Source organism: Ciona robusta, chromosome 1 (assembly GCF_009617815.1).
Source record: "Ciona robusta chromosome 1, ASM961781v2".
NCBI lineage: Eukaryota > Metazoa > Chordata > Ascidiacea > Phlebobranchia > Cionidae > Ciona > Ciona robusta.
In genome coordinates, this window is record NC_143235.1 from 6760480 (window position 1) to 6788171 (window position 27692).

Genomic DNA, 27692 nt, shown 5'->3' on the forward strand with positions numbered 1-27692 from the left:
TAGAAAGCGATGGGATGTAGCTCAGTGGTAGAGCGCACGCTTTGCATGTGTGAGGCCCCGGGTTCAATCCCCGCCATCTCCAAATTCGTATCGTCGCTGTGGCGCAATGGATTAGCGCGCTGGACTTCTAATCCAGAGGTTCCGGGTTCGAGTCCCGGCAGGGATGTTTATTTTGTAATAAAACTTAATCATATTTAAAGTTATATTAATTGAGTTTTTGGGCTAGAAAAGGTAAAAACTTGATTAAGCCCGACATAATTTGAATACACAACTTTCCGCTCTGTACTCGGATGCGCAACTATTTCCCCATATAATCTTTCCCCCAAACCGAAGAAATCTACGAAGTCTGGACGAGTTTACACTATAAATTTACTTAAGCAACACTTAAAAAACCAAATTCAACTAATGAAACCATACAAAACTACGAAGCAAATTTTATAATGAACACTGTGACAGAAGCGCGATTCGAACCCGCGCCTCCAATAGAGACTGCGACCTGAACGCAGCGCCTTAGACCACTCGGCAATTCTGCCGTTTGTGCCCAAGCGGGAATTGTAACAGATTGCTTAAGGATGAAAATTAAGACGTTATTTTTTATTTTAAATCAGATGCAATCTAGGTTGTTTTTTCGAACAAATGGAATCCAGCCAGATTTCGAGCCTACATTTTGTATGTGTGAGGCCCCGGGTTGAATCCCTGAAATTTCTAGTTTAGACGTCTGTTTGGCGCAATGAATTAGCTCCTGAAATTCTAATTCAGCGGTTCTGGATTCGAATTTATGCTTGAAAATTACTTTGATAAAAAAAACAAGCCATTAAAATTTGAAATTAAATGGTTAAGTTTAAATATTTAGGTTAAAATATAAAACTAGCGTAACAAACCATTAAAATTTGAAATTAAATGGTTAAGTTTAAATATTTAAGTTAAAATATCAAACCAGCTAGACCTCGACGTGATTTGAACACGCAACCTTCCGATCTGGAGTCGGACGCGCTACCGGTGCGCCACGAAGTCTTAACCGATCGGGATTAAATCAACGATATAGAGACGAGATTAAGCAGTATCGTTTCAAATACTTGCATGTTTGGTATACTGGAACCTGAGATTGCTAGCAAACGATGGGGATGTAGCTCAGTGGTAGAGCGCACGCTTTGCATGTGTGAGGCCCCGGGTTCAATCCCCGGCATCTCCAAATTTGTATCGTCTCTGTGGCGCAATGGATTAGCGCGCTGGACTTCTAATCCAGAGGTTCCGGGTTCGAGTCCCGGCAGGGATGTTTATTTTGTAATAAAATTTAATCATATTTAAAATTATAGTAATTGAGTTTTTGGGCTAGAAAAGGTAAAAACTTGATTAAGCCCGACATAATTTGAATACACAACATTCCGCTCTGTACTCGGATGCGCAAGTATTTCCCCATAAAATCTTTCCCCCAAACCGAAGAAATCTACGAAGTCTGGACGAATTTACACTATAAGGTTACATAAGCAACACTTCAAAAACCAAATTCAACTAATGAAACCATATAAAACTACGAAGCAAATTTTAAAATGAACTCTTTGACTGAAGCGGGATTCGAACCCGCGCCTCCAATGGAGACTGCGACCTGAAAGCAGCGCCTTAAGACCACTCGGCCATTCTGCCGTTTGTGCCCAAGCGGGAAATTGTAACAGAAGGCTTAAGCATGAAAATTAAGACGTTATTTTATATTTTAAATCAGATGCAATCTAGGTTGTTTTTTCGAACAAATGGAATCCAGCCAGATTTCGAGCCTACATTTTGTATGTGTGAGGCCCCGGGTTGAATCCCTTAAATTTCTAGTTTAGACGTCTGTTTGGCGCAATGAATTAGCTCCTGAACTTCTAATTCAGCGGTTCTGGATTCGAATTTATGCTTGAATATTACTTTGATAAAAAAAACAAGCCATTAAAATTTGAAATTAAATGGTTAAGTTTAAATATTTAAGTTAAAATATAAAACTAGCGTAACAAGCCATTAAAATTTGTAATTAAATGGTTAAGTTTAAATATTTAAGTTAAAATATCAAACCAGCGTGACCTCGACGTGATTTGAACACGCAACCTTCCGATCTGGAGTCGGACGCGCTACCGTTGCGCCACGAAGTCTTAACCGATCGGGATTAAATCAACGATATAGAGACGAGTTTAAGCAGTATCGTTTCAAATACTTGCATGTTTGGTATACTGGAACCTGAGATTGCTAGAAAGCGATGGGGATGTAGCTCAGTGGTAGAGCGCACGCTTTGCATGTGTGAGGCCCCGGGTTCAATCCCCGGCATCTCCAAATTTGTATCGTCGCTGTGGCGCAATGGGTTCCGGGTTCGAGTCCCGGCAGGGATGTTTATTTTGTAATAAAATTTAATCATATTTAAAGTTATAGTAATTGAGTTTTTGGGCTAGAAAAGGTAAAAACTTGATTAAGCCCGACATAATTTGAATACACAACTTTCCGCTCTGTACTCGGATGCGCAACTATTTCCCCATATAATCTTTCCCCCAAACTGAAGAAATCTACGAAGTCTGGACGAGTTTACACTATAAATTTACTTAAGCAACACTTCAAAAACCAAATTCAACTAATGAAACCGTTCAAAACTACGAAGCAAATTTTATAATGAACACTGTGACAGAAGCGGGATTCGAACCCGCGCTTCTAATGGAGACTGCGACCTGAACGCAGCGCCTTAGACCACTCGGCAATTCTGCCGTTTGTGCCCAAGCGGGAATTGTAACAGATTGCTTAAGGATGAAAATTAAGACGTTATTTTTTATTTTAAATCAGATGCAATCTAGGTTGTTTTTTCGAACAAATGGAATCCAGCCAGATTTCGAGCCTACATTTTGTATGTGTGAGGCCCCGGGTTGAATCCCTGGTATTTCTAGTTTAGACGTCTGTTTGGCGCATTGAATTAGCTCCTGAACTTCTAATTCAGCGGTTCTGGATTCGAATTTATGCTTGAATATTACTTTGATAAAAAAAACAAGCCATTAAAATTTGAAATTAAATGGTTAAGTTTAAATATTTAGGTTAAAATATAAAACTAGCGTAACAAGCCATTAAAATTTGAAATTAAATGGTTAAGTTTAAATATTTAAGTTAAAATATCAAACCAGCGTGACCTCGACGTGATCTGAACACGCAACCTTCCGATCTGGAGTCGGACGCGCTACCGTTGCGCCACGAAGTCTTAACCGATCGGGATTAAATCAACGATATAGAGACGAGATTAAGCAGTATCGTTTCAAATACTTGCATGTTTGGTATACTGGAACCTGAGATTGCTAGCAAACGTTGGTTATGTAGCTCAGTGGTAGAGCGCACGCTTTGCATGTGTGAGGACCCGGGTTCAATCCCCGGCATCTCCAAATTTGTATCGTCTCTGTGGCGCAATGGATTAGCGCGCTGGACTTCTAATCCAGAGGTTCCGGGTTCGAGTCCCGGCAGGGATGTTTATTTTGTAATAAAATTTAATCATATTTAAAATTATAGTAATTGAGTTTTTGGGCTAGAAAAGGTAAAAACTTGATTAAGCCCGACATAATTTGAATACACAACTTTCCGCTCTGTACTCGGATGCGCAACTATTTCCCCATAAAATCTTTCCCCCAAACCGAAGAAATCTACGAAGTCTGGACGAGTTTACACTATAAATTTACATAAGCAACATTTCAAAAACCAAATTCAACTAATGAAACCATATAAAACTACGAAGCAAATTTTAAAATGAACACTGTGACTGAAGCGGGATTCGAACCCGCGACTCCAATGAGACTGCGACCTGAACGCAGCGCCTTAGACCACTCGGCCATTCTGCCGTTTGTGCCCAAGAGGGAAATTGTAACAGAAGGCTTAAGCATGAAAATTAAGACGTTATTTTATATTTTAAATCAGATGCAATCTAGGTTGTTTTTTCGAACAAATGGAATCCAGCCAGATTTCGAGCCTACATTTTGTATGTGTGAAGACCCGGGTTGAATCCCTGGAATTTCTTGTTTAGACGTCTGTTTGGCGCAGTGAATTAGCTCCTAAACTTCTAATTCAGCGGTTCTGGATTCGAGTTTAGGCTTGAATATTACTTTGGTGAAAAACCAAGGCATTAAAATTTGAAACTTAAATGGTTAAGTTTAAATATTTAGGTTAAAATATCAAACTAGCGTGACCTCGACGTGATTTGAACACGCAACCTTCCGATCTGGAGTCGGACGCGCTACCGTCGCGACACGAAGTCTTAACCGATCGGGATTAAATCAACGATATAGAGACGAGATTAAGCAGTATCGTTTCAAATACTTGCATGTTTGGTATACTGGAACCTGAGATTGCTAGCAAACGATGGGGATGTAGCTCAGTGGTAGAGCGCACGCTTTGCATGTGTGAGGCCCGGGGTTCAATCCCCGGCATCTCTAAATTTGTATCGTCTCTGTGGCGCAATGGATTAGCGCGCTGGACTTCTAATCCAGAGGTTCCGGGTTCGAGTCCCGGCAGGGATGTTTGTTTTGTAATAAAATTTAATCATATTTAAAGTTATAGTAATTGAGTTTTTGGGCTAGAAAAGGTAAAAACTTGATTAAGCCCGACATAATTTGAATACACAACTTTCCGCTCTGTACTCGGATGCGCAACTATTTCGCCATATAATCTTTCCACCAAAGCGAAGAAATCTACGAAGTCTGGACGAGTTTACACCATAAATTTAGCGCCTCGAATGGAGACTGCGACCTGAACGCAGCGCCTTAGACCACTCGGCCATTCTGCCGTTTGTGCCCAAGCGGGAAATTGTAACAGAAGGCTTAAGCATGAAAATTAAGACGTTATTTTATATTTTAAATCAGATGCAATCTAGGTTGTTTTTTCGAACAAATGGAATCCAGCCAGATTTCGAGCCTACATTTTGTATGTGGGAGGCCCCGGGTTGAATCCCTGGAATTTCTTGTTTAGACGTCTGTTTGGCGCAGTGAATTAGCTCCTAAACTTCTAATTCAGCGGTTCTGGATTCGAGTTTAGGCTTGAATATTACTTTGGTGAAAAACCAAGGCATTAAAATTTGAAACTTAAATGGTTAAGTTTAAATATTTAGGTTAAAATATCAAACTAGCGTGACCTCGACGTGATTTGAACACGCAACCTTCCGATCTGGAGTCGGACGCGCTACCGTTGCGCCACGAACTCTTAACCGATCGGGATTAAATCAACGATATAGAGACGAGATTAAGCAGTATCGTTTCAAATACTTGCATGTTTGGTATACTGGAACCTGAGATTGCTAGCAAACGATGGGGATGTAACTCAGTGGTAGAGCGCACGCTTTGCATGTGTGAGGCCCCGGGTTCAATCCCCGCCATCTCTAAATTTGTATCGTCTCTGTGGCGCAATGGATTAGCGCGCTGGACTTCTAATCCAGAGGTTCCGGGTTCGAGTCCCGGCAGGGATGTTTGTTTTGTAATAAAATTTAATCATATTTAAAGTTATAGTAATTGAGTTTTTGGGCTAGAAAAGGTAAAAACTTGATTAAGCCCGACATAATTTGAATACACAACTTTCCGCTCTGTACTCGGATGCGCAACTATTTCGCCATATAATCTTTCCACCAAAGCGAAGAAATCTACGAAGTCTGGACGAGTTATACTATAAATTTAGCGCCTCCAATGGAGACTGCGACCTGAACGCAGCGCCTTAGACCACTCGGCCATTCTGCCGTTTGTGCCCAAGCGGGAAATTGTAACAGATTGCTTAAAGATGAAAATTAAGACGTTATTTTTTATTTTAAATCAGATGCAACCTAGGTTGTTTTTTCGAACAAATGGAATCCAGCCAGATTTCGAGCCTACATTTTGTATGCGTGAGGCCCCGGGTTGAATCCCTGAAACTTCTAGTTTAGACGTCTGTTTGGCGCAATGAATTAGCTCCTGAACTTCTAATTCAGCGGTTCTGGATTCGAATTTATGCTTGAATATTACTTTGGTGAAAAACCAAGGCATTAAAATTTGAAACTTAAATGGTTAAGTTTAAATATTTAGGTTAAAATATCAAACTAGCGTGACCTCGACGTGATTTGAACACGCAACCTTCCGATCTGGAGTCGGACGCGCTACCGTTGCGCCACGAAGTCTTAACCGATCGGGATTAAATCAACGATATAGAGACGATATTAAGCAGTATCGTTTGAAATACTTGCATGTTTGGTATACTGGAACCTGAGATTGCTAGCAAACGATGGGGATGTAGCTCAGTGGTAGAGCGCACGCTTTGCATGTGTGAGGGCCGGGGTTCAATCCCCGCCATCTCTAAATTTGTATCGTCTCTGTGGCGCAATGGATTAGCGCGCTGGACTTCTAATCCAGAGGTTCCGGGTTCGAGTCCCGGCAGGGATGTTTGTTTTGTAATAAAATTTAATCATATTTAAAGTTATAGTAATTGAGTTTTTGAGCTAGAAAAGGTAAAAACTTGATTAAGCCCGACATAATTTGAATACACAACTTTCCGCTCTGTACTCGGATGCGCAACTATTTCGCCATATAATCTTTCCACCAAAGCGAAGAAATCTACGAAGTCTGGACGAGTTATACTATAAATTTAGCGCCTCCAATGGAGACTGCGACCTGAACGCAGCGCCTTAGACCACTCGGCCATTCTGCCGTTTGTGCCCAAGCGGGAAATTGTAACAGATTGCTTAAAGATGAAAATTAAGACGTTATTTTTTATTTTAAATCAGATGCAATCTAGGTTGTTTTTTCGAACAAATGGAATCCAGCCAGATTTCGAGCCTACATTTTGTATGTGGGAGGCCCCGGGTTGAATCCCTGAAATTTCTAGTTTAGACGTCTGTTTGGCGCAGTGAATTAGCTCCTGAACTTCTAATTCAGCGGTTCTGGATTCGAATTTATGCTTGAATATTACTTTGATAAAAAAAACAAGCCATTAAAATTTGAAATTAAATGGTTAAGTTTAAATATTTAGGTTAAAATATAAAACTAGCGTAACAAGCCATTAAAATTTGAAATTAAATGGTTAAGTTTAAATATTTAAGTTAAAATATCAAACCAACTAGACCTCGACGTGATTTGAACACGCAACCTTCCGATCTGGAGTCGGACGCGCTACCGGTGCGCCACGAAGTCTTAACCGATCGGGATTAAATCAACGATATAGAGACGAGATTAAGCAGTATCGTTTCAAATACTTGCATGTTTGGTATACTGGAACCTGAGATTGCTAGCAAACGATGGGGATGTAGCTCAGTGGTAGAGCGCACGCTTTGCATGTGTGAGGCCCCGGGTTCAATCCCCGGCATCTCCAAATTTGTATCGTCTCTGTGGCGCAATGGATTAGCGCGCTGGACTTCTAATCCAGAGGTTCTGGGTTCGAGTCCCGGCAGGGATGTTTATTTTGTAATAAAATTTAATCGTATCTAAAATTATAGTAATTGAGTTTTTGGGCTAGAAAAGGTAAAAACTTGATTAAGCCCGACATAATTTGAATACACAACATTCCGCTCTGTACTCGGATGCGCAACTATTTCCCCATAAAATCTTTCCCCCAAACCGAAGAAATCTACGAAGTCTGGACGAATTTACACTATAAGTTTACATAAGCAACACTTCAAAAACCAAATTCAACTAATGAAACTATATAAAACTACGAAGCAAATTTTAAAATGAACTCTTTGACTGAAGCGGGATTCGAACCCGCGCCTCCAATTCAGACTGCGACCTGAACGCAGCGCCTCAGACCACTCGGTCATTCTGCCGTTTGTGCCCAAGCGGGAAATTATAACAGAAGGCTTAAGCATGAAAATTAAGACGTTATTTTATATTTTAAATCAGATGCAATCTAGGTTGTTTTTTCGAACAAATGGAATCCAGCCAGATTTCGAGCCTACATTTTGTATGTGTGAGGCCCCGGGTTGAATCCCTGGAATTTCTTGTTTAGACGTCTGTTTGGCGCAGTGAATTAGCTCCTGAACTTCTAATTCAGCGGTTCTGGATTCGAGTTAAGCTTGAATATTACTTTGGTGAAAAACCAAGGCATTAAAATTTGAAACTTAAATGGTTAAGTTTAAATATTTAGGTTGAAATATCAAACTAGCGTGACCTCGACGTTATTTGAACACGCAACCTTCCGATCTGGAGTCGGACGCGCTACCGTTGCGCCACGAAGTCTTAACCGATCGGGATTAAATCAACGATATAGAGACGAGATTAAGCAGTATCGTTTCAAATACTTGCATGTTTGGTATACTGGAACCTGAGATTGCTAGCAAACGATGGGGATGTAGCTCAGTGGTAGAGCGCACGCTTTGCATGTGTGAGGCCCCGGGTTCAATCCCCGGCATCTCCAAATTTGTATCGTCTCATTGGGGCAATGGATTAGCGCGCTGGACTTCTAATCCAGAGGTTCCGGGTTCGAGTCCCGGCAGGGATGTTTGTTTTGTAATAAAATTTAATCATATTTAAAGTTATAGTAATTGAGTTTTTGGGCTAGAAAAGGTAAAAACTTGATTAAGCCCGACATAATTTGAATACACAACTTTCCGCTCTGTACTCGGATGCGCAACTATTTCGCCATATAATCTTTCCACCAAAGCGAAGAAATCTGCGAAGTCTGGACGAGTTTACACTATAAATTTAGCGCCTCCAATGGAGACTGCGACCTGAACGCAGCGCCTTAGACCACTCGGCCATTCTGCCGTTTGTGCCCAAGCGGGAAATTGTAACAGATTGCTTAAAGATGAAAATTAAGACGTTATTTTTTATTTTAAATCAGATGCAATCTAGGTTGTTTTGTCGAACAAATGGAATCCAGCCAGATTTCGAGCCTACATTTTGTATGTGTGAGGCCCCGGGTTGAATTCCTTAAATTTCTAGTTTAGACGTCTGTTTGGCGCAATGAATTAGCTCCTGATCTTCTAATTCAGCGGTTCTGGATTCGAATTTATGCTTGAATATTACTTTGATAAAAAAAACAAGCCATTAAAATTTGAAATTAAATGGTTAAGTTTAAATATTTAGGTTAAAATATAAAACTAGCGTAACAAGCCATTAAAATTTGAAATTAAATGGTTAAGTTTAAATATTTAAGTTAAAATATCAAACCAGCGAGACCTCGACGTGATTTTAACACGCAACCTTCCGATCTGGAGTCGGACGCGCTACCGGTGCGCCACGAAGTCTTAACCGATCGGGATTAAATCAACGATATAGAGACGAGATTAAGCAGTATCGTTTCAAATACTTGCATGTTTGGTATACTGGAACCTGAGATTGCTAGCAAACGATGTGGATGTAGCTCAGTGGTAGAGCGCACGCTTTGCATGTGTGCGGCCCCGGGATCAATCCCCGGCATCTCTAAATTTATATCGTCTCTGTAGCGCAATGAATTAGCGCGCTGGACTTCTAATCCAGAGGTTCCGGGTTCGAGTCCCGGCAGGGATGTTTGTTTCGTAATAAAATTTAATTATATTTAAAGTTATAGTAATTGAGTTTTTGGGCTAGAAAAGGTAAAAACTTGATTAAGCCCGACATAATTTGAATACACAACTTTCCGCTCTGTACTCGAATGCGCAACTATTTCGCCATATAATCTTTCCACCAAAGCGAAGAAATCTACGAAGTCTGGACGAGTTTACACTATAAATTTAGCGCCTCCAATGGAGACTGCGACCTGAACGCAGCGCCTTAGACCACTCGGCCATTCTGCCGTTTGTGCCCAAGCGGGAAATTGTAACAGATTGCTTAAAGATGAAAATTAAGACGTTATTTTTTTTTTAAATCAGATGCAATCTAGGTTGTTTTTTCGAACAAATGGAATCCAGCCAGATTTCGAGCCTACATTTTGTATGTGGAGTCCCCGGGTTGAATCCCTGAAATTTCTAGTTTAGACGTCTGTTTGGCGCAAAGAATTAGCTCCTGAACTTCTAATTCAGCGGTTCTGGATTCGAATTTATGCTTGAATATTACTTTGATAAAAAAATCAAGCCATTAAAATTTGAAATTAAATGGTTAAGTTTAAATATTTAAGTTAAAATATAAAACTAGCGTAACAAGCCATTAAAATTTGAAATTAAATGGTTAAGTTTAAATATTTAAGTTAAAATATCAAACCAGCGTGACCTCGACGTGATTTGAACACGCAACCTTCCGATCTGGAGTCGGACGCGCTACCGTTGCGCCACGAAGTCTTAACCGATCGGGATTAAATCAACGATATAGAGACGAGTTTAAGCAGTATCGTTTCAAATACTTGCATGTTTGGTATACTGGAACCTGAGATTGCTAGAAAGCGATGGGATGTAGCTCAGTGGTAGAGCGCACGCTTTGCATGTGTGAGGCCCGGGTTCAATCCCCGCCATCTCCAAATTCGTATCGTCGCTGTGGCGCAATGGATTTGCGCGCTGGACTTCTAATCCAGAGGTTCCGGGTTCGAGTCCCGGCAGGGATGTTTATTTTGTAATAAAACTTAATCATATTTAAAGTTATATTAATTGAGTTTTTGGGCTAGAAAAGGTAAAAACTTGATTAAGCCCGACATAATTTGAATACACAACTTTCCGCTCTGTACTCGGATGCGCAACTATTTCCCCATATAATCTTTCCCCCAAACCGAAGAAATCTACGAAGTCTGGACGAGTTTACACTATAAATTTACTTAAGCAACACTTAAAAAACCAAATTCAACTAATGAAACCATACAAAACTACGAAGCAAATTTTATAATGAACACTGTGACAGAAGCGCGATTCGAACCCGCGCCTCCAATAGAGACTGCGACCTGAACGCAGCGCCTTAGACCACTCGGCAATTCTGCCGTTTGTGCCCAAGCGGGAATTGTAACAGATTGCTTAAGGATGAAAATTAAGACGTTATTTTTTATTTTAAATCAGATGCAATCTAGGTTGTTTTTTCGAACAAATGGAATCCAGCCAGATTTCGAGCCTACATTTTGTATGTGTGAGGCCCCGGGTTGAATCCCTGAAATTTCTAGTTTAGACGTCTGTTTGGCGCAATGAATTAGCTCCTGAAATTCTAATTCAGCGGTTCTGGATTCGAATTTATGCTTGAAAATTACTTTGATAAAAAAAACAAGCCATTAAAATTTGAAATTAAATGGTTAAGTTTAAATATTTAGGTTAAAATATAAAACTAGCGTAACAAACCATTAAAATTTGAAATTAAATGGTTAAGTTTAAATATTTAAGTTAAAATATCAAACCAGCTAGACCTCGACGTGATTTGAACACGCAACCTTCCGATCTGGAGTCGGACGCGCTACCGGTGCGCCACGAAGTCTTAACCGATCGGGATTAAATCAACGATATAGAGACGAGATTAAGCAGTATCGTTTCAAATACTTGCATGTTTGGTATACTGGAACCTGAGATTGCTAGCAAACGATGGGGATGTAGCTCAGTGGTAGAGCGCACGCTTTGCATGTGTGAGGCCCCGGGTTCAATCCCCGGCATCTCCAAATTTGTATCGTCTCTGTGCGCAATGGATTAGCGCGCTGGACTTCTAATCCAGAGGTTCCGGGTTCGAGTCCCGGCAGGGATGTTTTTTTGTAATAAAATTTAATCATATTTAAAATTATAGTAATTGAGTTTTTGGGCTAGAAAAGGTAAAAACTTGATTAAGCCCGACATAATTTGAATACACAACATTCCGCTCTGTACTCGGATGCGCAACTATTTCCCCATAAATCTTTCCCCCAAACCGAAGAAATCTACGAAGTCTGGACGAATTTACACTATAAGGTTACATAAGCAACACTTCAAAAACCAAATTCAACTAATGAAACCATATAAAACTACGAAGCAAATTTTAAAATGAACTCTTTGACTGAAGCGGGATTCGAACCCGCGCCTCCAATGGAGACTGCGACCTGAAAGCAGCGCCTTAAGACCACTCGGCCATTCTGCCGTTTGTGCCCAAGCGGGAAATTGTAACAGAAGGCTTAAGCATGAAAATTAGACGTTATTTTATATTTTAAATCAGATGCAATCTAGGTTGTTTTTTCGAACAAATGGAATCCAGCCAGATTTCGAGCCTACATTTTGTATGTGTGAGGCCCGGGTTGAATCCCTTAAATTTCTAGTTTAGACGTCTGTTTGGCGCAATGAATTAGCTCCTGAACTTCTAATTCAGCGGTTCTGGATTCGAATTTATGCTTGAATATTACTTTGATAAAAAAAACAAGCCATTAAAATTTGAAATTAAATGGTTAAGTTTAAATATTTAAGTTAAAATATAAAACTAGCGTAACAAGCCATTAAAATTGAAATTAAATGGTTAAGTTTAAATATTTAAGTTAAAATATCAAACCAGCGTGACCTCGACGTGATTTGAACACGCAACCTTCCGATCTGGAGTCGGACGCGCTACCGTTGCGCCACGAAGTCTTAACCGATCGGGATTAAATCAACGATATAGAGACGAGTTAAGCAGTATCGTTTCAAATACTTGCATGTTTGGTATACTGGAACCTGAGATTGCTAGAAGCGATGGGGATGTAGCTCAGTGGTAGAGCGCACGCTTTGCATGTGTGAGGCCCCGGGTTCAATCCCCGGCATCTCCAAATTTGTATCGTCGCTGTGGCGCAATGGGTTCCGGGTTCGAGTCCCGGCAGGGATGTTTATTTTGTAATAAAATTTAATCATATTTAAAGTTATAGTAACTGAGTTTTTGGGCTAGAAAAGGTAAAAACTTGATTAAGCCCGACATAATTTGAATACACAACTTTCCGCTCTGTACTCGGATGCGCAACTATTTCCCCATATAATCTTTCCCCCAAACTGAAGAAATCTACGAAGTCTGGACGAGTTTACACTATAAATTTACTTAAGCAACACTTCAAAAACCAAATTCAACTAATGAAACCGTTCAAACTACGAAGCAAATTTTATAATGAACACTGTGACAGAAGCGGGATTCGAACCCGCGCTCTAATGGAGACTGCGACCTGAACGCAGCGCCTTAGACCACTCGGCAATTCTGCCGTTTGTGCCCAAGCGGGAATTGTAACAGATTGCTTAAGGATGAAAATTAAGACGTTATTTTTTATTTTAAATCAGATGCAATCTAGGTTGTTTTTTCGAACAAATGGAATCCAGCCAGATTTCGAGCCTACATTTTGTATGTGTGAGGCCCCGGGTTGAATCCCTGGAATTTCTAGTTTAGACGTCTGTTTGGCGCATTGAATTAGCTCCTGAACTTCTAATTCAGCGGTTCTGGATTCGAATTTATGCTTGAATATTACTTTGATAAAAAAAACAAGCCATTAAAATTTGAAATTAAATGGTTAAGTTTAAATATTTAGGTTAAATATAAAACTAGCGTAACAAGCCATTAAAATTTGAAATTAAATGGTTAAGTTTAAATATTTTAAGTTAAAATATCAAACCAGCGTGACCTCGACGTGATCTGAACACGCAACCTTCCGATCTGGAGTCGGACGCGCTACCGTTGCGCCACGAAGTCTTAACCGATCGGGATTAAATCAACGATATAGAGACGAGATTAAGCAGTATCGTTTCAAATACTTGCATGTTTGGTATACTGGAACCTGAGATTGCTAGTAAACGTTGGTTATGTAGCTCAGTGGTAGAGCGCACGCTTTGCATGTGTGAGGCCCGGGTTCAATCCCCGGCATCTCCAAATTTGTATCGTCTCTGTGGCGCAATGGATTAGCGCGCTGGACTTCTAATCCAGAGGTTCCGGGTTCGAGTCCCGGCAGGGATGTTTATTTTGTAATAAAATTTAATCATATTTAAAATTATAGTAATTGAGTTTTTGGGCTAGAAAAGGTAAAAACTTGATTAAGCCCGACATAATTTGAATACACAACTTTCCGCTCTGTACTCGGATGCGCAACTATTTCCCCATAAATCTTTCCCCCAAACCGAAGAAATCTACGAAGTCTGGACGAGTTTACACTATAAATTTACATAACATTTCAAAAACCAAATTCAACTAATGAAACCATATAAAACTACGAAGCAAATTTTAAAATGAACACTGTGACTGAAGCGGGATTCGAACCCGCGACTCCAATGAGACTGCGACCTGAACGCAGCGCCTTAGACACTCGGCCATTCTGCCGTTTGTGCCCAAGAGGGAAATTGTAACAGAAGGCTTAAGCATGAAAATTAAGACGTTATTTTATATTTTAAATCAGATGCAATCTAGGTTGTTTTTTCGAACAAATGGAATCCAGCCAGATTTCGAGCCTACATTTTGTATGTGTGAAGACCCGGGTTGAATCCCTGGAATTTCTTGTTTAGACGTCTGTTTGGCGCAGTGAATTAGCTCCTAAACTTCTAATTCAGCGGTTCTGGATTCGAGTTTGGCTTGAATATTACTTTGGTGAAAAACCAAGGCATTAAAATTTGAAACTTAAATGGTTAAGTTTAAATATTTAGGTTAAAATATCAAACTAGCGTGACCTCGACGTGATTTGAACACGCAACCTTCCGATCTGGAGTCGGACGCGCTACCGTCGCGACACGAAGTCTTAACCGATCGGGATTAAATCAACGATATAGAGACGAGATTAAGCAGTATCGTTTCAAATACTTGCATGTTTGGTATACTGGAACCTGAGATTGCTAGCAAACGATGGGGATGTAGCTCAGTGGTAGAGCGCACGCTTTGCATGTGTGAGGCCCGGGGTTCAATCCCCGGCATCTCTAAATTTGTATCGTCTCTGTGGCGCAATGGATTAGCGCGCTGGACTTCTAATCCAGAGGTTCCGGGTTCGAGTCCCGGCAGGGATGTTTGTTTTTGTAATAAAATTTAATCATATTTAAAGTTATAGTAATTGAGTTTTTGGGCTAGAAAAGGTAAAAACTTGATTAAGCCCGACATAATTTGAATACACAACTTTCCGCTCTGTACTCGGATGCGCAACTATTTCGCCATATAATCTTTCCACCAAAGCGAAGAAATCTACGAAGTCTGGACGAGTTTACACCATAAATTTAGCGCCTCGAATGGAGACTGCGACCTGAACGCAGCGCCTTAGACCACTCGGCCATTCTGCCGTTTGTGCCCAAGCGGGAAATTGTAACAGAAGGCTTAAGCATGAAAATTAAGACGTTATTTTATATTTTAAATCAGATGCAATCTAGGTTGTTTTTTCGAACAAATGGAATCCAGCCAGATTTCGAGCCTACATTTTGTATGTGGGAGGCCCCGGGTTGAATCCCTGGAATTTCTAGTTTAGACGTCTGTTTGGCGCAATGAATTAGCTCCTAAACTTCTAATTCAGCGGTTCTGGATTCGAGTTTAGGCTTGAATATTACTTTGGTGAAAAACCAAGGCATTAAAATTTGAAACTTAAATGGTTAAGTTTAAATATTTAGGTTAAAATATCAAACTAGCGTGACCTCGACGTGATTTGAACACGCAACCTTCCGATCTGGAGTCGGACGCGCTACCGTTGCGCCACGAACTCTTAACCGATCGGGATTAAATCAACGATATAGAGACGAGATTAAGCAGTATCGTTTCAAATACTTGCATGTTTGGTATACTGGAACCTGAGATTGCTAGCAAACTATGGGGATGTAGCTCAGTGGTAGAGCGCACGCTTTGCATGTGTGAGGCCCCGGGTTCAATCCCGCCATCTCTAAATTTGTATCGTCTCTGTGGCGCAATGGATTAGCGCGCTGGACTTCTAATCCAGAGGTTCCGGGTTCGAGTCCCGGCAGGGATGTTTGTTTTGTAATAAAATTTAATCATATTTAAAGTTATAGTAATTGAGTTTTTGGGCTAGAAAAGGTAAAAACTTGATTAAGCCCGACATAATTTGAATACACAACTTTCCGCTCTGTACTCGGATGCGCAACTATTTCGCCATATAATCTTTCCACCAAAGCGAAGAAATCTACGAAGTCTGGACGAGTTATACTATAAATTTAGCGCCTCCAATGGAGACTGCGACCTGAACGCAGCGCCTTAGACCACTCGGCCATTCTGCCGTTTGTGCCCAAGCGGGAAATTGTAACAGATTGCTTAAAGATGAAAATTAAGACGTTATTTTTATTTTAAATCAGATGCAACCTAGGTTGTTTTTTCGAACAAATGGAATCCAGCCAGATTTCGAGCCTACATTTTGTATGTGTGAGGCCCCGGGTTGAATCCCTGAAACTTCTAGTTTAGACGTCTGTTTGGCGCAATGAATTAGCTCCTGAACTTCTAATTCAGCGGTTCTGGATTCGAATTTATGCTTGAATATTACTTTGGTGAAAAACCAAGGCATTAAAATTTGAAACTTAAATGGTTAAGTTTAAATATTTAGGTTAAAATATCAAACTAGCGTGACCTCGACGTGATTTGAACACGCAACCTTCCGATCTGGAGTCGGACGCGCTACCGTTGCGCCACGAAGTCTTAACCGATCGGGATTAAATCAACGATATAGAGACGATATTAAGCAGTATCGTTTCAAATACTTGCATGTTTGGTATACTGGAACCTGAGATTGCTAGCAAACGATGGGGATGTAGCTCAGTGGTAGAGCGCACGCTTTGCATGTGTGAGGGCCGGGGTTCAATCCCCGCCATCTCTAAATTTGTATCGTCTCTGTGGCGCAATGGATTAGCGCGCTGGACTTCTAATCCAGAGGTTCCGGGTTCGAGTCCCGGCAGGGATGTTTGTTTTGTAATAAAATTTAATCATATTTAAAGTTATAGTAATTGAGTTTTTGGGCTAGAAAAGGTAAAAACTTGATTAAGCCCGACATAATTTGAATACACAACTTTCCGCTCTGTACTCGGATGCGCAACTATTTCGCCATATAATCTTTCCACCAAAGCGAAGAAATCTACGAAGTCTGGACGAGTTATACTATAAATTTAGCGCCTCCAATGGAGACTGCGACCTGAACGCAGCGCCTTAGACCACTCGGCCATTCTGCCGTTTGTGCCCAAGCGGGAAATTGTAACAGATTGCTTAAAGATGAAAATTAAGACGTTATTTTTTATTTTAAATCAGATGCAACCTAGGTTGTTTTTTCGAACAAATGGAATCCAGCCAGATTTCGAGCCTACATTTTGTATGTGTGAGGCCCCGGGTTGAATCCCTGAAACTTCTAGTTTAGACGTCTGTTTGGCGCAATGAATTAGCTCCTGAACTTCTAATTCAGCGGTTCTGGATTCGAATTTATGCTTGAATATTACTTTGATAAAAAAAACAAGCCATTAAAATTTGAAATTAAATGGTTAAGTTTAAATATTTAAGTTAAAATATAAAACTAGCGTAACAAGCCATTAAAATTTGAAATTAAATGGTTAAGTTTAAATATTTAAGTTAAAATATCAAACCAGCGTGACCTCGACGTGATTTGAACACGCAACCTTCCGATCTGGAGTCGGACGCGCTACCGTTGCGCCACGAAGTCTTAACCGATCGGGATTAAATCAACGATATAGAGACGAGTTTAAGCAGTATCGTTTCAAATACTTGCATGTTTGGTATACTGGAACCTGAGATTGCTAGCAAACGATGGGGATGTAGCTCAGTGGTAGAGCGCACGCTTTGCATGTGTGAGGCCCGGGGTTCAATCCCCGGCATCTCCAAATTTGTATCGTCGCTGTGGCGCAATGGATTAGCGCGCTGGACTTCTAATCCAGAGGTTCCGGTTCGAGTCCGGCAGGGATGTTTATTTTGTAATAAAATTTAATCATATTTAAAATTATAGTAATTGAGTTTTTGGGCTAGAAAAGGTAAAAACTTGATTAAGCCCGACATAATTTGAATACACAACTTTCCGCTCTGTACTCGGATGCGCAACTATTTCGCCATATAATCTTTCCACCAAAGCGAAGAAATCTACGAAGTCTGGACGAGTTTACACCATAAATTTAGCGCCTCGAATGGAGACTGCGACCTGAACGCAGCGCCTTAGACCACTCGGCCATTCTGCCGTTTGTGCCCAAGAGGGAAATTGTAACAGAAGGCTTAAGCATGAAAATTAAGACGTTATTTTATATTTTAAATCAGATGCAATCTAGGTTGTTTTTTCGAACAAATGGAATCCAGCCAGATTTCGAGCCTACATTTTGTATGTGTGAAGACCCGGGTTGAATCCCTGGAATTTCTTGTTTAGACGTCTGTTTGGCGCAGTGAATTAGCTCCTAAACTTCTAATTCAGCGGTTCTGGATTCGAGTTTAGGCTTGAATATTACTTTGGTGAAAAACCAAGGCATTAAAATTTGAAACTTAAATGGTTAAGTTTAAATATTTAGGTTAAAATATCAAACTAGCGTGACCTCGACGTGATTTGAACACGCAACCTTCCGATCTGGAGTCGGACGCGCTACCGTTGCGCCACGAACTCTTAACCGATCGGGATTAAATCAACGATATAGAGACGAGATTAAGCAGTATCGTTTCAAATACTTGCATGTTTGGTATACTGGAACCTGAGATTGCTAGCAAACGATGGGGATGTAGCTCAGTGGTAGAGCGCACGCTTTGCATGTGTGAGGCCCCGGGTTCAATCCCCGCCATCTCTAAATTTGTATCGTCTCTGTGGCGCAATGGATTAGCGCGCTGGACTTCTAATCCAGAGGTTCCGGGTTCGAGTCCCGGCAGGGATGTTTGTTTTGTAATAAAATTTAATCATATTTAAAGTTATAGTAATTGAGTTTTTTGGGCTAGAAAAGGTAAAAACTTGATTAAGCCCGACATAATTTGAATACACAACTTTCCGCTCTGTACTCGGATGCGCAACTATTTCGCCATATAATCTTTCCACCAAAGCGAAGAAATCTACGAAGTCTGGACGAGTTATACTATAAATTTAGCGCCTCCAATGGAGATTGCGACCTGAACGCAGCGCCTTAGACCACTCGGCCATTCTGCCGTTTGTGCCCAAGCGGGAAATTGTAACAGATTGCTTAAGATGAAAATTAAGACGTTATTTTTTATTTTAAATCAGATGCAACCTAGGTTGTTTTTTCGAACAAATGGAATCCAGCCAGATTTCGAGCCTACATTTTGTATGTGTGAGGCCCCGGGTTGAATCCCTGAAACTTCTAGTTTAGACGTCTGTTTGGCGCAATGAATTAGCTCCTGAACTTCTAATTCAGCGGTTCTGGATTCGAATTAATGCTTGAATATTACTTTGGTGAAAAACCAAGGCATTAAAATTTGAAACTTAAATGGTTAAGTTTAAATATTTAGGTTAAAATATCAAACTAGCGTGACCTCGACGTGATTTGAACACGCAACCTTCCGATCTGGAGTCGGACGCGCTACCGTTGCGCCACGAAGTCTTAACCGATCGGGATTAAATCAACGATATAGAGACGATATTAAGCAGTATCGTTTCAAATACTTGCATGTTTGGTATACTGGAACCTGAGATTGCTAGCAAACGATGGGGATGTAGCTCAGTGGTAGAGCGCACGCTTTGCATGTGTGAGGCCGGGGTTCAATCCCCGCATCTCTAAATTTGTATCGTCTCTGTGGCGCAATGGATTAGCGCGCTGGACTTCTAATCCAGAGGTTCCGGGTTCGAGTCCCGGCAGGGATGTTTGTTTTGTAATAAAATTTAATCATATTTAAAGTTATAGTAATTGAGTTTTTGGGCTAGAAAAGGTAAAAACTTGATTAAGCCCGACATAATTTGAATACACAACTTTCCGCTCTGTACTCGGATGCGCAACTATTTCGCCATATAATCTTTCCACCAAAGCGAAGAAATCTACGAAGTCTGGACGAGTTATACTATAAATTTAGCGCCTCCAATGGAGACTGCGACCTGAACGCAGCGCCTTAGACCACTCGGCCATTCTGCCGTTTGTGCCCAAGCGGGAAATTGTAACAGATTGCTTAAAGATGAAAATTAAGACGTTATTTTTTATTTTAAATCAGATGCAACCTAGGTTGTTTTTTCGAACAAATGGAATCCAGCCAGATTTCGAGCCTACATTTTGTATGTGTGAGGCCCCGGGTTGAATCCCTGAAACTTCTAGTTTAGACGTCTGTTTGGCGCAATGAATTAGCTCCTGAACTTCTAATTCAGCGGTTCTGGATTCGAATTTATGCTTGAATATTACTTTGATAAAAAAAACAAGCCATTAAAATTTGAAATTAAATGGTTAAGTTTAAATATTTAAGTTAAAATATAAAACTAGCGTAACAAGCCATTAAAATTTGAAATTAAATGGTTAAGTTTAAATATTTAAGTTAAAATATCAAACCAGCGTGACCTCGACGTGATTTGAACACGCAACCTTCCGATCTGGAGTCGGACGCGCTACCGTTGCGCCACGAAGTCTTAACCGATCGGGATTAAATCAACGATATAGAGACGAGTTTAAGCAGTATCGTTTCAAATACTTGCATGTTTGGTATACTGGAACCTGAGATTGCTAGCAAACGATGGGGATGTAGCTCAGTGGTAGAGCGCACGCTTTGCATGTGTGAGGCCCGGGGTTCAATCCCCGGCATCTCCAAATTTGTATCGTCGCTGTGGCGCAATGGATTAGCGCGCTGGACTTCTAATCCAGAGGTTCCGGGTTCGAGTCCCGGCAGGGATGTTTGTTTTGTAATAAAATTTAATCATATTTAAAGTTATAGTAATTGAGTTTTTGGGCTAGAAAAGGTAAAAACTTGATTAAGCCCGACATAATTTGAATACACAACTTTCCGCTCTGTACTCGGATGCGCAACTATTTCGCCATATAATCTTTCCACCAAAGCGAAGAAATCTACGAAGTCTGGACGAGTTTACACTATAAATTTAGCGCCTCCAATGGAGACTGCGACCTGAACGCAGCGCCTTAGACCACTCGGCCATTCTGCCGTTTGTGCCCAAGCGGGAAATTGTAACAGATTGCTTAAAGCATGAAAATTAAGACGTTATTTTTATTTTAAATCAGATGCAATCTAGGTTGTTTTTTCGAACAAATGGAATCCAGCCAGATTTCGAGCCTACATTTTGTATGTGTGAGGCCCCGGGTTGAATCCCTGAAACTTCTAGTTTAGACGTCTGTTTGGCGCAATGAATTAGCTCCTGAACTTCTAATTCAGCGGTTCTGGATTCGAATTTATGCTTGAATATTACTTTGGTGAAAAACCAAGGCATTAAAATTTGAAACTTAAATGGTTAAGTTTAAATATTTAGGTTAAAATATCAAACTAGCGTGACCTCGACGTGATTTGAACACGCAACCTTCCGATCTGGAGTCGGACGCGCTACCGTTGCGCCACGAAGTCTTAACCGATCGGGATTAAATCAACGATATAGAGACGATATTAAGCAGTATCGTTTCAAATACTTGCATGTTTGGTATACTGGAACCTGAGATTGCTAGCAAACGATGGGGATGTAGCTCAGTGGTAGAGCGCACGCTTTGCATGTGTGAGGCCCGGGGTTCAATCCCCGCCATCTCTAAATTTGTATCGTCTCTGTGGCGCAATGGATTAGCGCGCTGGACTTCTAATCCAGAGGTTCCGGGTTCGAGTCCCGGCAGGGATGTTTGTTTTGTAATAAAATTTAATCATATTTAAAGTTATAGTAATTGAGTTTTTGGGCTAGAAAAGGTAAAAACTTGATTAAGCCCGACATAATTTGAATACACAACTTTCCGCTCTGTACTCGGATGCGCAACTATTTCGCCATATAATCTTTCCACCAAAGCGAAGAAATCTACGAAGTCTGGACGAGTTATACTAAAAATTTAGCGCCTCCAATGGAGACTGCGACCTGAACGCAGCGCCTTAGACCACTCGGCCATTCTGCCGTTTGTGCCCAAGCGGGAAATTGTAACAGATTGCTTAAAGATGAAAATTAAGACGTTATTTTTTATTTTAAATCAGATGCAACCTAGGTTGTTTTTTCGAACAAATGGAATCCAGCCAGATTTCGAGCCTACATTTTGTATGTGTGAGGCCCGGGTTGAATCCCTGAAACTTCTAGTTTAGACGTCTGTTTGGCGCAATGAATTAGCTCCTGAACTTCTAATTCAGCGGTTCTGGATTCGAATTTATGCTTGAATATTACTTTGATAAAAAAAACAAGCCATTAAAATTTGAAATTAAATGGTTAAGTTTAAATATTTAAGTTAAAATATAAAACTAGCGTAACAAGCCATTAAAATTTGAAATTAAATGGTTAAGTTTAAATATTTAAGTTAAAATATCAAACCAGCGTGACCTCGACGTGATTTGAACACGCAACCTTCCGATCTGGAGTCGGACGCGCTACCGTTGCGCCACGAAGTCTTAACCGATCGGGATTAAATCAACGATATAGAGACGAGTTTAAGCAGTATCGTTTCAAATACTTGCATGTTTGGTATACTGGAACCTGAGATTGCTAGCAAACGATGGGGATGTAGCTCAGTGGTAGAGCGCACGCTTTGCATGTGTGAGGCCCGGGGTTCAATCCCCGGCATCTCCAAATTTGTATCGTCGCTGTGGCGCAATGGATTAGCGCGCTGGACTTCTAATCCAGAGGTTCCGGGTTCGAGTCCCGGCAGGGATGTTTGTTTTGTAATAAAATTTAATCATATTTAAAGTTATAGTAATTGAGTTTTGGGGCTAGAAAAGGTAAAAACTTGATTAAGCCCGACATAATTTGAATACACAACTTTCCGCTCTGTACTCGGATGCGCAACTATTTCGCCATATAATCTTTCCACCAAAGCGAAGAAATCTACGATGTCTGGACGAGTTTACACTATAAATTTAGCGCCTCCAATGGAGACTGCGACCTGAACGCAGCGCCTTAGACCACTCGGCCATTCTGCCGTTTGTGCCCAAGCGGGAAATTGTAACAGAAGGCTTAAGCATGAAAATTAAGACGTTATTTTATATTTTAAATCAGATGCAATCTAGGTTGTTTTTTCGAACAAATGGAATCCAGCCAGATTTCGAGCCTACATTTTGTATGTGTGAGGCCCCGGGTTGAATCCCTGGAATTTCTTGTTTAGACGTCTGTTTGGCGCAGTGAATTAGCTCCTAAACTTCTAATTCAGCGGTTCTGGATTCGAGTTTAGGCTTGAATATTACTTTGGTGAAAAACCAAGGCATTAAAATTTGAAACTTAAATGGTTAAGTTTAAATATTTAGGTTAAAATATCAAACTAGCGTGACCTCGACGTGATTTGAACACGCAACCTTCCGATCTGGAGTCGGACGCGCTACCGTTGCGCCACGAAGTCTTAACCGATCGGGATTAAATCAACGATATAGAGACGAGATTTAGCAGTATCGTTTCAATACTTGCATGTTTGGTATACTGGAACCTGAGATTGCTAGCAAACGATGGGGATGTAGCTCAGTGGTAGAGCGCACGCTTTGCATGTGTGAGGCCCGGGGTTCAATCCCCGGCATCTCTAAATTTGTATCGTCTCTGTGGCGCAATGGATTAGCGCGCTGGACTTCTAATCCAGAGGTTCCGGGTTCGAGTCCGGCAGGGATGTTTGTTTTGTAATAAAATTTAATCATATTTAAAGTTATAGTAATTGAGTTTTTGGGCTAGAAAAGGTAAAAACTTGATTAAGCCCGACATAATTTGAATACACAACTTTCCGCTCTGTACTCGGATGCGCAACTATTTCGCCATATAATCTTTCCACCAAAGCGAAGAAATCTACGAAGTCTGGACGAGTTATACTATAAATTTAGCGCCTCCAATGGAGACTGCGACCTGAACGCAGCGCCTTAGACCACTCGGCCATTCTGCCGTTTGTGCCCAAGCGGGAAATTGTAACAGATTGCTTAAAGATGAAAATTAAGACGTTATTTTTTATTTTAAATCAGATGCAACTAGGTTGTTTTTTCGAACAAATGGAATCCAGCCAGATTTCGAGCCTACATTTTGTATGTGTGAGGCCCGGGTTGAATCCCTGAAACTTTCTAGTTTAGACGTCTGTTTGGCGCAATGAATTAGCTCCTGAACTTCTAATTCAGCGGTTCTGGATTCGAATTTATGCTTGAATATTACTTTGGTGAAAAACCAAGGCATTAAAATTTGAAACTTAAATGGTTAAGTTTAAATATTTAGGTTAAAATATAAAACTAGCGTAACAAGCCATTAAAATTTGAAATTAAATGGTTAAGTTTAAATATTTAAGTTAAAATATCAAACCAGCGTGACCTCGACGTGATTTGAACACGCAACCTTCCGATCTGGAGTCGGACGCGCTACCGTTGCGCCACGAAGTCTTAACCGATCGGGATTAAATCAACGATATAGAGACGAGATTAAGCAGTATCGTTTCAAATACTTGCATGTTTGGTATACTGGAACCTGAGATTGCTAGCAAACGATGGGATGTAGCTCAGTGGTAGAGCGCACGCTTTGCATGTGTGAGGCCCCGGGTTCAATCCCCGGCATCTCCAAATTTGTATCGTCTCTGTGGCGCAATGGATTAGCGCGCTGGACTTCTAATCCAGAGGTTCTGGGTTCGAGTCCCGGCAGGGATGTTTGTTTTGTAATAAAATTTAATCATATTTAAAGTTATAGTAATTGAGTTTTTGGGCTAGAAAAGGTAAAAACTTGATTAAGCCCGACATAATTTGAATACACAACTTTCCGCTCTGTACTCGGATGCGCAACTATTTCGCCATATAATCTTTCCACCAAAGCGAAGAAATCTACGAAGTCTGGACGAGTTATACTATAAATTTAGCGCCTCCAATGGAGACTGCGACCTGAACGCAGCGCCTTAGACCACTCGGCCATTCTGCCGTTTGTGCCAAGCGGGAAATTGTAACAGATTGCTTAAAGATGAAAATTAAGACGTTATTTTTATTTTAAATCAGATGCAACCTAGGTTGTTTTTTCGAACAAATGGAATCCAGCCAGATTTCGAGCCTACATTTTGTATGTGTGAGGCCCCGGGTTGAATCCCTGAATTCTAGTTTAGACGTCTGTTTGGCGCATGAATTAGCTCCTGAACTTCTAATTCAGCGGTTCTGGATTCGAATTTATGCTTGAATATTACTTTGGTGAAAAACCAAGGCATTAAAATTTGAAACTTAAATGGTTAAGTTTAAATATTTAAGTTAAAATATCAAACCAGCGTGACCTCGACGTGATTTGAACACGCAACCTTCCGATCTGGAGTCGGACGCGCTACCGTTGCGCCACGAAGTCTTAACCGATCGGGATTAAATCAACGATATAGAGACGAGATTAAGCAGTATCGTTTCAAATACTTGCATGTTTGGTATACTGGAACCTGAGATTGCTAGCAAACGATGGGGATGTAGCTCAGTGGTAGAGCGCACGCTTTGCATGTGTGAGGCCCGGGTTCAATCCCCGCCATCTCTAAATTTGTATCGTCTCTGTGGCGCAATGGATTAGCGCGCTGGACTTCTAATCCAGAGGTTCCGGGTTCGAGTCCCGGCAGGGATGTTTGTTTTGTAATAAAATTTAATCATATTTAAAGTTATAGTAATTGAGTTTTTGGGCTAGAAAAGGTAAAAACTTGATTAAGCCCGACATAATTTGAATACACAACTTTCCGCTCTGTACTCGGATGCGCAACTATTTCGCCATATAATCTTTCCACCAAAGCGAAGAAATCTACGAAGTCTGGACGAGTTATACTATAAATTTAGCGCCTCCAATGGAGACTGCGACCTGAACGCAGCGCCTTAGACCACTCGGCCATTCTGCCGTTTGTGCCCAAGCGGGAAATTGTAACAGATTGCTTAAAGATGAAAATTAAGACGTTATTTTTTATTTTAAATCAGATGCAACCTAGGTTGTTTTTTCGAACAAATGGAATCCAGCCAGATTTCGAGCCTACATTTTGTATGTGTGAGGCCCCGGGTTGAATCCCTGAAACTTCTAGTTTAGACGTCTGTTTGGCGCAATGAATTAGCTCCTGAACTTCTAATTCAGCGGTTCTGGATTCGAATTTATGCTTGAATATTACTTTGATAAAAAAAAAGCCATTAAAATTTGAAATTAAATGGTTAAGTTTAAATATTTAAGTTAAAATATAAAACTAGCGTAACAAGCCATTAAAATTTGAAATTAAATGGTTAAGTTTAAATATTTAAGTTAAAATATCAAACCAGCGTGACCTCGACGTGATTTGAACACGCAACCTTCCGATCTGGAGTCGGACGCGCTACCGTTGCGCCACGAAGTCTTAACCGATCGGGATTAAATCAACGATATAGAGACGAGATTAAGCAGTATCGTTTCAAATACTTGCATGTTTGGTATACTGGAACCTGAGATTGCTAGCAAACGATGGGGATGTAGCTCAGTGGTAGAGCGCACGCTTTGCATGTGTGAGGCCCCGGGTTCAATCCCCGGCATCTCCAAATTTGTATCGTCTCTGTGGCGCAATGGATTAGCGCGCTGGACTTCTAATCCAGAGGTTCTGGGTTCGAGTCCCGGCAGGGATGTTTATTTTGTAATAAAATTTAATCATATCTAAAATTATAGTAATTGAGTTTTTGGGCTAGAAAAGGTAAAAACTTGATTAAGCCCGACATAATTTGAATACACAACATTCCGCTCTGTACTCGGATGCGCAACTATTTCCCATAAAATCTTTCCCCCAAACCGAAGAAATCTACGAAGTCTGGACGAATTTACACTATAAGTTTACATAAGCAACACTTCAAAAACCAAATTCAACTAATGAAACTATATAAAACTACGAAGCAAATTTTAAAATGAACTCTTTGACTGAAGCGGGATTCGAACCCGCGCCTCCAATTTAGACTGCGACCTGAACGCAGCGCCTTAGACCACTCGGTCATTCTGCCGTTTGTGCCCAAGCGGGAAATTATAACAGAAGGCTTAAGCATGAAAATTAAGACGTTATTTTATATTTTAAATCAGATGCAATCTAGGTTGTTTTTTCGAACAAATGGAATCCAGCCAGATTTCGAGCCTACATTTTGTATGTGTGAGGCCCCGGGTTGAATCCCTGGAATTTCTTGTTTAGACGTCTGTTTGGCGCAGTGAATTAGCTCCTGAACTTCTAATTCAGCGGTTCTGGATTCGAGTTAAGCTTGAATATTACTTTGGTGAAAAACCAAGGCATTAAAATTTGAAACTTAAATGGTTAAGTTTAAATATTTAGGTTAAATATCAAACTAGCGTGACCTCGACGTGATTTGAACACGCAACCTTCCGATCTGGAGTCGGACGCGCTACCGTTGCGCCACGAAGTCTTAACCGATCGGTATTAAATCAACGATATAGAGACGAGATTAAGCAGTATCGTTTCAAATACTTGCATGTTTGGTATACTGGAACCTGAGATTGCTAGCAAACGATGGGGATGTAGCTCAGTGGTAGAGCGCACGCTTTGCATGTGTGAGGCCCCGGGTTCAATCCCCGGCATCTCCAAATTTGTATCGTCTCTGTGGGCAATGGATTAGCGCGCTGGACTTCTAATCCAGAGGTTCCGGGTTCGAGTCCCGGCAGGGATGTTTGTTTTGTAATAAAATTTAATCATATTTAAAGTTATAGTAATTGAGTTTTTGGGCTAGAAAAGGTAAAAACTTGATTAAGCCCGACATAATTTGAATACACAACTTTCCGCTCTGTACTCGGATGCGCAACTATTTCGCCATATAATCTTTCCACCAAAGCGAAGAAATCTGCGAAGTCTGGACGAGTTTACACTATAAATTTAGCGCCTCCAATGGAGACTGCGACCTGAACGCAGCGCCTTAGACCACTCGGCC

General features: G+C 40.7%; 57 non-coding genes across 57 annotated transcripts; 32 read left to right on the plus strand and 25 right to left on the minus strand.

Moving 5' to 3' along the window:
- Positions 1–92: 92 nt before the first annotated feature.
- On the plus strand, positions 93–166 carry Trnar-ucu (transfer RNA arginine (anticodon UCU)). Its single transcript has one exon. It is a non-coding gene; the product is annotated as a tRNA-Arg (tRNA).
- Positions 167–450: 284 nt separating this feature from the next.
- On the minus strand, positions 451–533 carry Trnal-cag (transfer RNA leucine (anticodon CAG)). The gene has a single exon. It is a non-coding gene; the product is annotated as a tRNA-Leu (tRNA).
- A 587-nt stretch (positions 534–1120) lies between these two features.
- On the plus strand, positions 1121–1192 carry Trnaa-ugc (transfer RNA alanine (anticodon UGC)). Its single transcript has one exon. It is a non-coding gene; the product is annotated as a tRNA-Ala (tRNA).
- Positions 1193–1202: 10 nt separating this feature from the next.
- On the plus strand, positions 1203–1276 carry Trnar-ucu (transfer RNA arginine (anticodon UCU)). The gene has a single exon. It is a non-coding gene; the product is annotated as a tRNA-Arg (tRNA).
- Positions 1277–1560: 284 nt separating this feature from the next.
- Positions 1561–1644, minus strand: Trnal-cag (transfer RNA leucine (anticodon CAG)). Its single transcript has one exon. It is a non-coding gene; the product is annotated as a tRNA-Leu (tRNA).
- A 410-nt stretch (positions 1645–2054) lies between these two features.
- Positions 2055–2126, minus strand: Trnaw-cca (transfer RNA tryptophan (anticodon CCA)). The gene has a single exon. It is a non-coding gene; the product is annotated as a tRNA-Trp (tRNA).
- Positions 2127–2232: 106 nt separating this feature from the next.
- On the plus strand, positions 2233–2304 carry Trnaa-ugc (transfer RNA alanine (anticodon UGC)). The gene has a single exon. It is a non-coding gene; the product is annotated as a tRNA-Ala (tRNA).
- Positions 2305–2644: 340 nt separating this feature from the next.
- Positions 2645–2727, minus strand: Trnal-cag (transfer RNA leucine (anticodon CAG)). Its single transcript has one exon. It is a non-coding gene; the product is annotated as a tRNA-Leu (tRNA).
- A 669-nt stretch (positions 2728–3396) lies between these two features.
- Positions 3397–3470, plus strand: Trnar-ucu (transfer RNA arginine (anticodon UCU)). The gene has a single exon. It is a non-coding gene; the product is annotated as a tRNA-Arg (tRNA).
- A 284-nt stretch (positions 3471–3754) lies between these two features.
- On the minus strand, positions 3755–3836 carry Trnal-cag (transfer RNA leucine (anticodon CAG)). Its single transcript has one exon. It is a non-coding gene; the product is annotated as a tRNA-Leu (tRNA).
- Positions 3837–4437: 601 nt separating this feature from the next.
- On the plus strand, positions 4438–4511 carry Trnar-ucu (transfer RNA arginine (anticodon UCU)). Its single transcript has one exon. It is a non-coding gene; the product is annotated as a tRNA-Arg (tRNA).
- A 607-nt stretch (positions 4512–5118) lies between these two features.
- On the minus strand, positions 5119–5190 carry Trnaw-cca (transfer RNA tryptophan (anticodon CCA)). The gene has a single exon. It is a non-coding gene; the product is annotated as a tRNA-Trp (tRNA).
- Positions 5191–5378: 188 nt separating this feature from the next.
- On the plus strand, positions 5379–5452 carry Trnar-ucu (transfer RNA arginine (anticodon UCU)). The gene has a single exon. It is a non-coding gene; the product is annotated as a tRNA-Arg (tRNA).
- A 606-nt stretch (positions 5453–6058) lies between these two features.
- Positions 6059–6130, minus strand: Trnaw-cca (transfer RNA tryptophan (anticodon CCA)). Its single transcript has one exon. It is a non-coding gene; the product is annotated as a tRNA-Trp (tRNA).
- Positions 6131–6318: 188 nt separating this feature from the next.
- Positions 6319–6392, plus strand: Trnar-ucu (transfer RNA arginine (anticodon UCU)). Its single transcript has one exon. It is a non-coding gene; the product is annotated as a tRNA-Arg (tRNA).
- Positions 6393–7245: 853 nt separating this feature from the next.
- Trnaa-ugc (transfer RNA alanine (anticodon UGC)) lies at positions 7246–7317 on the plus strand. The gene has a single exon. It is a non-coding gene; the product is annotated as a tRNA-Ala (tRNA).
- Positions 7318–7327: 10 nt separating this feature from the next.
- Trnar-ucu (transfer RNA arginine (anticodon UCU)) lies at positions 7328–7401 on the plus strand. The gene has a single exon. It is a non-coding gene; the product is annotated as a tRNA-Arg (tRNA).
- Positions 7402–8286: 885 nt separating this feature from the next.
- On the plus strand, positions 8287–8358 carry Trnaa-ugc (transfer RNA alanine (anticodon UGC)). Its single transcript has one exon. It is a non-coding gene; the product is annotated as a tRNA-Ala (tRNA).
- A 1020-nt stretch (positions 8359–9378) lies between these two features.
- On the plus strand, positions 9379–9452 carry Trnar-ucu (transfer RNA arginine (anticodon UCU)). Its single transcript has one exon. It is a non-coding gene; the product is annotated as a tRNA-Arg (tRNA).
- A 674-nt stretch (positions 9453–10126) lies between these two features.
- On the minus strand, positions 10127–10198 carry Trnaw-cca (transfer RNA tryptophan (anticodon CCA)). The gene has a single exon. It is a non-coding gene; the product is annotated as a tRNA-Trp (tRNA).
- A 186-nt stretch (positions 10199–10384) lies between these two features.
- On the plus strand, positions 10385–10458 carry Trnar-ucu (transfer RNA arginine (anticodon UCU)). The gene has a single exon. It is a non-coding gene; the product is annotated as a tRNA-Arg (tRNA).
- A 284-nt stretch (positions 10459–10742) lies between these two features.
- Trnal-cag (transfer RNA leucine (anticodon CAG)) lies at positions 10743–10825 on the minus strand. Its single transcript has one exon. It is a non-coding gene; the product is annotated as a tRNA-Leu (tRNA).
- A 587-nt stretch (positions 10826–11412) lies between these two features.
- Positions 11413–11484, plus strand: Trnaa-ugc (transfer RNA alanine (anticodon UGC)). The gene has a single exon. It is a non-coding gene; the product is annotated as a tRNA-Ala (tRNA).
- A 365-nt stretch (positions 11485–11849) lies between these two features.
- On the minus strand, positions 11850–11933 carry Trnal-cag (transfer RNA leucine (anticodon CAG)). The gene has a single exon. It is a non-coding gene; the product is annotated as a tRNA-Leu (tRNA).
- Positions 11934–12340: 407 nt separating this feature from the next.
- On the minus strand, positions 12341–12412 carry Trnaw-cca (transfer RNA tryptophan (anticodon CCA)). Its single transcript has one exon. It is a non-coding gene; the product is annotated as a tRNA-Trp (tRNA).
- A 104-nt stretch (positions 12413–12516) lies between these two features.
- Positions 12517–12588, plus strand: Trnaa-ugc (transfer RNA alanine (anticodon UGC)). Its single transcript has one exon. It is a non-coding gene; the product is annotated as a tRNA-Ala (tRNA).
- Positions 12589–12927: 339 nt separating this feature from the next.
- Trnal-cag (transfer RNA leucine (anticodon CAG)) lies at positions 12928–13009 on the minus strand. The gene has a single exon. It is a non-coding gene; the product is annotated as a tRNA-Leu (tRNA).
- Positions 13010–13677: 668 nt separating this feature from the next.
- On the plus strand, positions 13678–13751 carry Trnar-ucu (transfer RNA arginine (anticodon UCU)). Its single transcript has one exon. It is a non-coding gene; the product is annotated as a tRNA-Arg (tRNA).
- Positions 13752–14711: 960 nt separating this feature from the next.
- Positions 14712–14785, plus strand: Trnar-ucu (transfer RNA arginine (anticodon UCU)). The gene has a single exon. It is a non-coding gene; the product is annotated as a tRNA-Arg (tRNA).
- A 608-nt stretch (positions 14786–15393) lies between these two features.
- Positions 15394–15465, minus strand: Trnaw-cca (transfer RNA tryptophan (anticodon CCA)). Its single transcript has one exon. It is a non-coding gene; the product is annotated as a tRNA-Trp (tRNA).
- A 187-nt stretch (positions 15466–15652) lies between these two features.
- On the plus strand, positions 15653–15726 carry Trnar-ucu (transfer RNA arginine (anticodon UCU)). Its single transcript has one exon. It is a non-coding gene; the product is annotated as a tRNA-Arg (tRNA).
- A 605-nt stretch (positions 15727–16331) lies between these two features.
- Trnaw-cca (transfer RNA tryptophan (anticodon CCA)) lies at positions 16332–16403 on the minus strand. The gene has a single exon. It is a non-coding gene; the product is annotated as a tRNA-Trp (tRNA).
- Positions 16404–16591: 188 nt separating this feature from the next.
- On the plus strand, positions 16592–16665 carry Trnar-ucu (transfer RNA arginine (anticodon UCU)). The gene has a single exon. It is a non-coding gene; the product is annotated as a tRNA-Arg (tRNA).
- Positions 16666–17340: 675 nt separating this feature from the next.
- On the minus strand, positions 17341–17412 carry Trnaw-cca (transfer RNA tryptophan (anticodon CCA)). The gene has a single exon. It is a non-coding gene; the product is annotated as a tRNA-Trp (tRNA).
- A 106-nt stretch (positions 17413–17518) lies between these two features.
- On the plus strand, positions 17519–17590 carry Trnaa-ugc (transfer RNA alanine (anticodon UGC)). Its single transcript has one exon. It is a non-coding gene; the product is annotated as a tRNA-Ala (tRNA).
- A 689-nt stretch (positions 17591–18279) lies between these two features.
- On the minus strand, positions 18280–18351 carry Trnaw-cca (transfer RNA tryptophan (anticodon CCA)). The gene has a single exon. It is a non-coding gene; the product is annotated as a tRNA-Trp (tRNA).
- A 188-nt stretch (positions 18352–18539) lies between these two features.
- Positions 18540–18613, plus strand: Trnar-ucu (transfer RNA arginine (anticodon UCU)). Its single transcript has one exon. It is a non-coding gene; the product is annotated as a tRNA-Arg (tRNA).
- Positions 18614–19219: 606 nt separating this feature from the next.
- On the minus strand, positions 19220–19291 carry Trnaw-cca (transfer RNA tryptophan (anticodon CCA)). Its single transcript has one exon. It is a non-coding gene; the product is annotated as a tRNA-Trp (tRNA).
- Positions 19292–19477: 186 nt separating this feature from the next.
- On the plus strand, positions 19478–19551 carry Trnar-ucu (transfer RNA arginine (anticodon UCU)). Its single transcript has one exon. It is a non-coding gene; the product is annotated as a tRNA-Arg (tRNA).
- Positions 19552–20226: 675 nt separating this feature from the next.
- Trnaw-cca (transfer RNA tryptophan (anticodon CCA)) lies at positions 20227–20298 on the minus strand. Its single transcript has one exon. It is a non-coding gene; the product is annotated as a tRNA-Trp (tRNA).
- Positions 20299–20404: 106 nt separating this feature from the next.
- Positions 20405–20476, plus strand: Trnaa-ugc (transfer RNA alanine (anticodon UGC)). The gene has a single exon. It is a non-coding gene; the product is annotated as a tRNA-Ala (tRNA).
- Positions 20477–20486: 10 nt separating this feature from the next.
- On the plus strand, positions 20487–20560 carry Trnar-ucu (transfer RNA arginine (anticodon UCU)). The gene has a single exon. It is a non-coding gene; the product is annotated as a tRNA-Arg (tRNA).
- Positions 20561–21167: 607 nt separating this feature from the next.
- On the minus strand, positions 21168–21239 carry Trnaw-cca (transfer RNA tryptophan (anticodon CCA)). The gene has a single exon. It is a non-coding gene; the product is annotated as a tRNA-Trp (tRNA).
- A 188-nt stretch (positions 21240–21427) lies between these two features.
- Positions 21428–21501, plus strand: Trnar-ucu (transfer RNA arginine (anticodon UCU)). The gene has a single exon. It is a non-coding gene; the product is annotated as a tRNA-Arg (tRNA).
- Positions 21502–22175: 674 nt separating this feature from the next.
- Positions 22176–22247, minus strand: Trnaw-cca (transfer RNA tryptophan (anticodon CCA)). The gene has a single exon. It is a non-coding gene; the product is annotated as a tRNA-Trp (tRNA).
- A 106-nt stretch (positions 22248–22353) lies between these two features.
- Trnaa-ugc (transfer RNA alanine (anticodon UGC)) lies at positions 22354–22425 on the plus strand. Its single transcript has one exon. It is a non-coding gene; the product is annotated as a tRNA-Ala (tRNA).
- Positions 22426–22435: 10 nt separating this feature from the next.
- On the plus strand, positions 22436–22509 carry Trnar-ucu (transfer RNA arginine (anticodon UCU)). The gene has a single exon. It is a non-coding gene; the product is annotated as a tRNA-Arg (tRNA).
- Positions 22510–23116: 607 nt separating this feature from the next.
- Trnaw-cca (transfer RNA tryptophan (anticodon CCA)) lies at positions 23117–23188 on the minus strand. Its single transcript has one exon. It is a non-coding gene; the product is annotated as a tRNA-Trp (tRNA).
- A 934-nt stretch (positions 23189–24122) lies between these two features.
- On the minus strand, positions 24123–24194 carry Trnaw-cca (transfer RNA tryptophan (anticodon CCA)). The gene has a single exon. It is a non-coding gene; the product is annotated as a tRNA-Trp (tRNA).
- Positions 24195–24381: 187 nt separating this feature from the next.
- On the plus strand, positions 24382–24455 carry Trnar-ucu (transfer RNA arginine (anticodon UCU)). The gene has a single exon. It is a non-coding gene; the product is annotated as a tRNA-Arg (tRNA).
- A 601-nt stretch (positions 24456–25056) lies between these two features.
- Trnaw-cca (transfer RNA tryptophan (anticodon CCA)) lies at positions 25057–25128 on the minus strand. The gene has a single exon. It is a non-coding gene; the product is annotated as a tRNA-Trp (tRNA).
- Positions 25129–25315: 187 nt separating this feature from the next.
- Positions 25316–25389, plus strand: Trnar-ucu (transfer RNA arginine (anticodon UCU)). Its single transcript has one exon. It is a non-coding gene; the product is annotated as a tRNA-Arg (tRNA).
- Positions 25390–26062: 673 nt separating this feature from the next.
- Positions 26063–26134, minus strand: Trnaw-cca (transfer RNA tryptophan (anticodon CCA)). Its single transcript has one exon. It is a non-coding gene; the product is annotated as a tRNA-Trp (tRNA).
- Positions 26135–26240: 106 nt separating this feature from the next.
- Positions 26241–26312, plus strand: Trnaa-ugc (transfer RNA alanine (anticodon UGC)). Its single transcript has one exon. It is a non-coding gene; the product is annotated as a tRNA-Ala (tRNA).
- Positions 26313–26322: 10 nt separating this feature from the next.
- Positions 26323–26396, plus strand: Trnar-ucu (transfer RNA arginine (anticodon UCU)). The gene has a single exon. It is a non-coding gene; the product is annotated as a tRNA-Arg (tRNA).
- Positions 26397–27101: 705 nt separating this feature from the next.
- Positions 27102–27173, minus strand: Trnaw-cca (transfer RNA tryptophan (anticodon CCA)). The gene has a single exon. It is a non-coding gene; the product is annotated as a tRNA-Trp (tRNA).
- Positions 27174–27279: 106 nt separating this feature from the next.
- Positions 27280–27351, plus strand: Trnaa-ugc (transfer RNA alanine (anticodon UGC)). Its single transcript has one exon. It is a non-coding gene; the product is annotated as a tRNA-Ala (tRNA).
- The last annotated feature ends 341 nt before the right edge of the window (positions 27352–27692 follow it).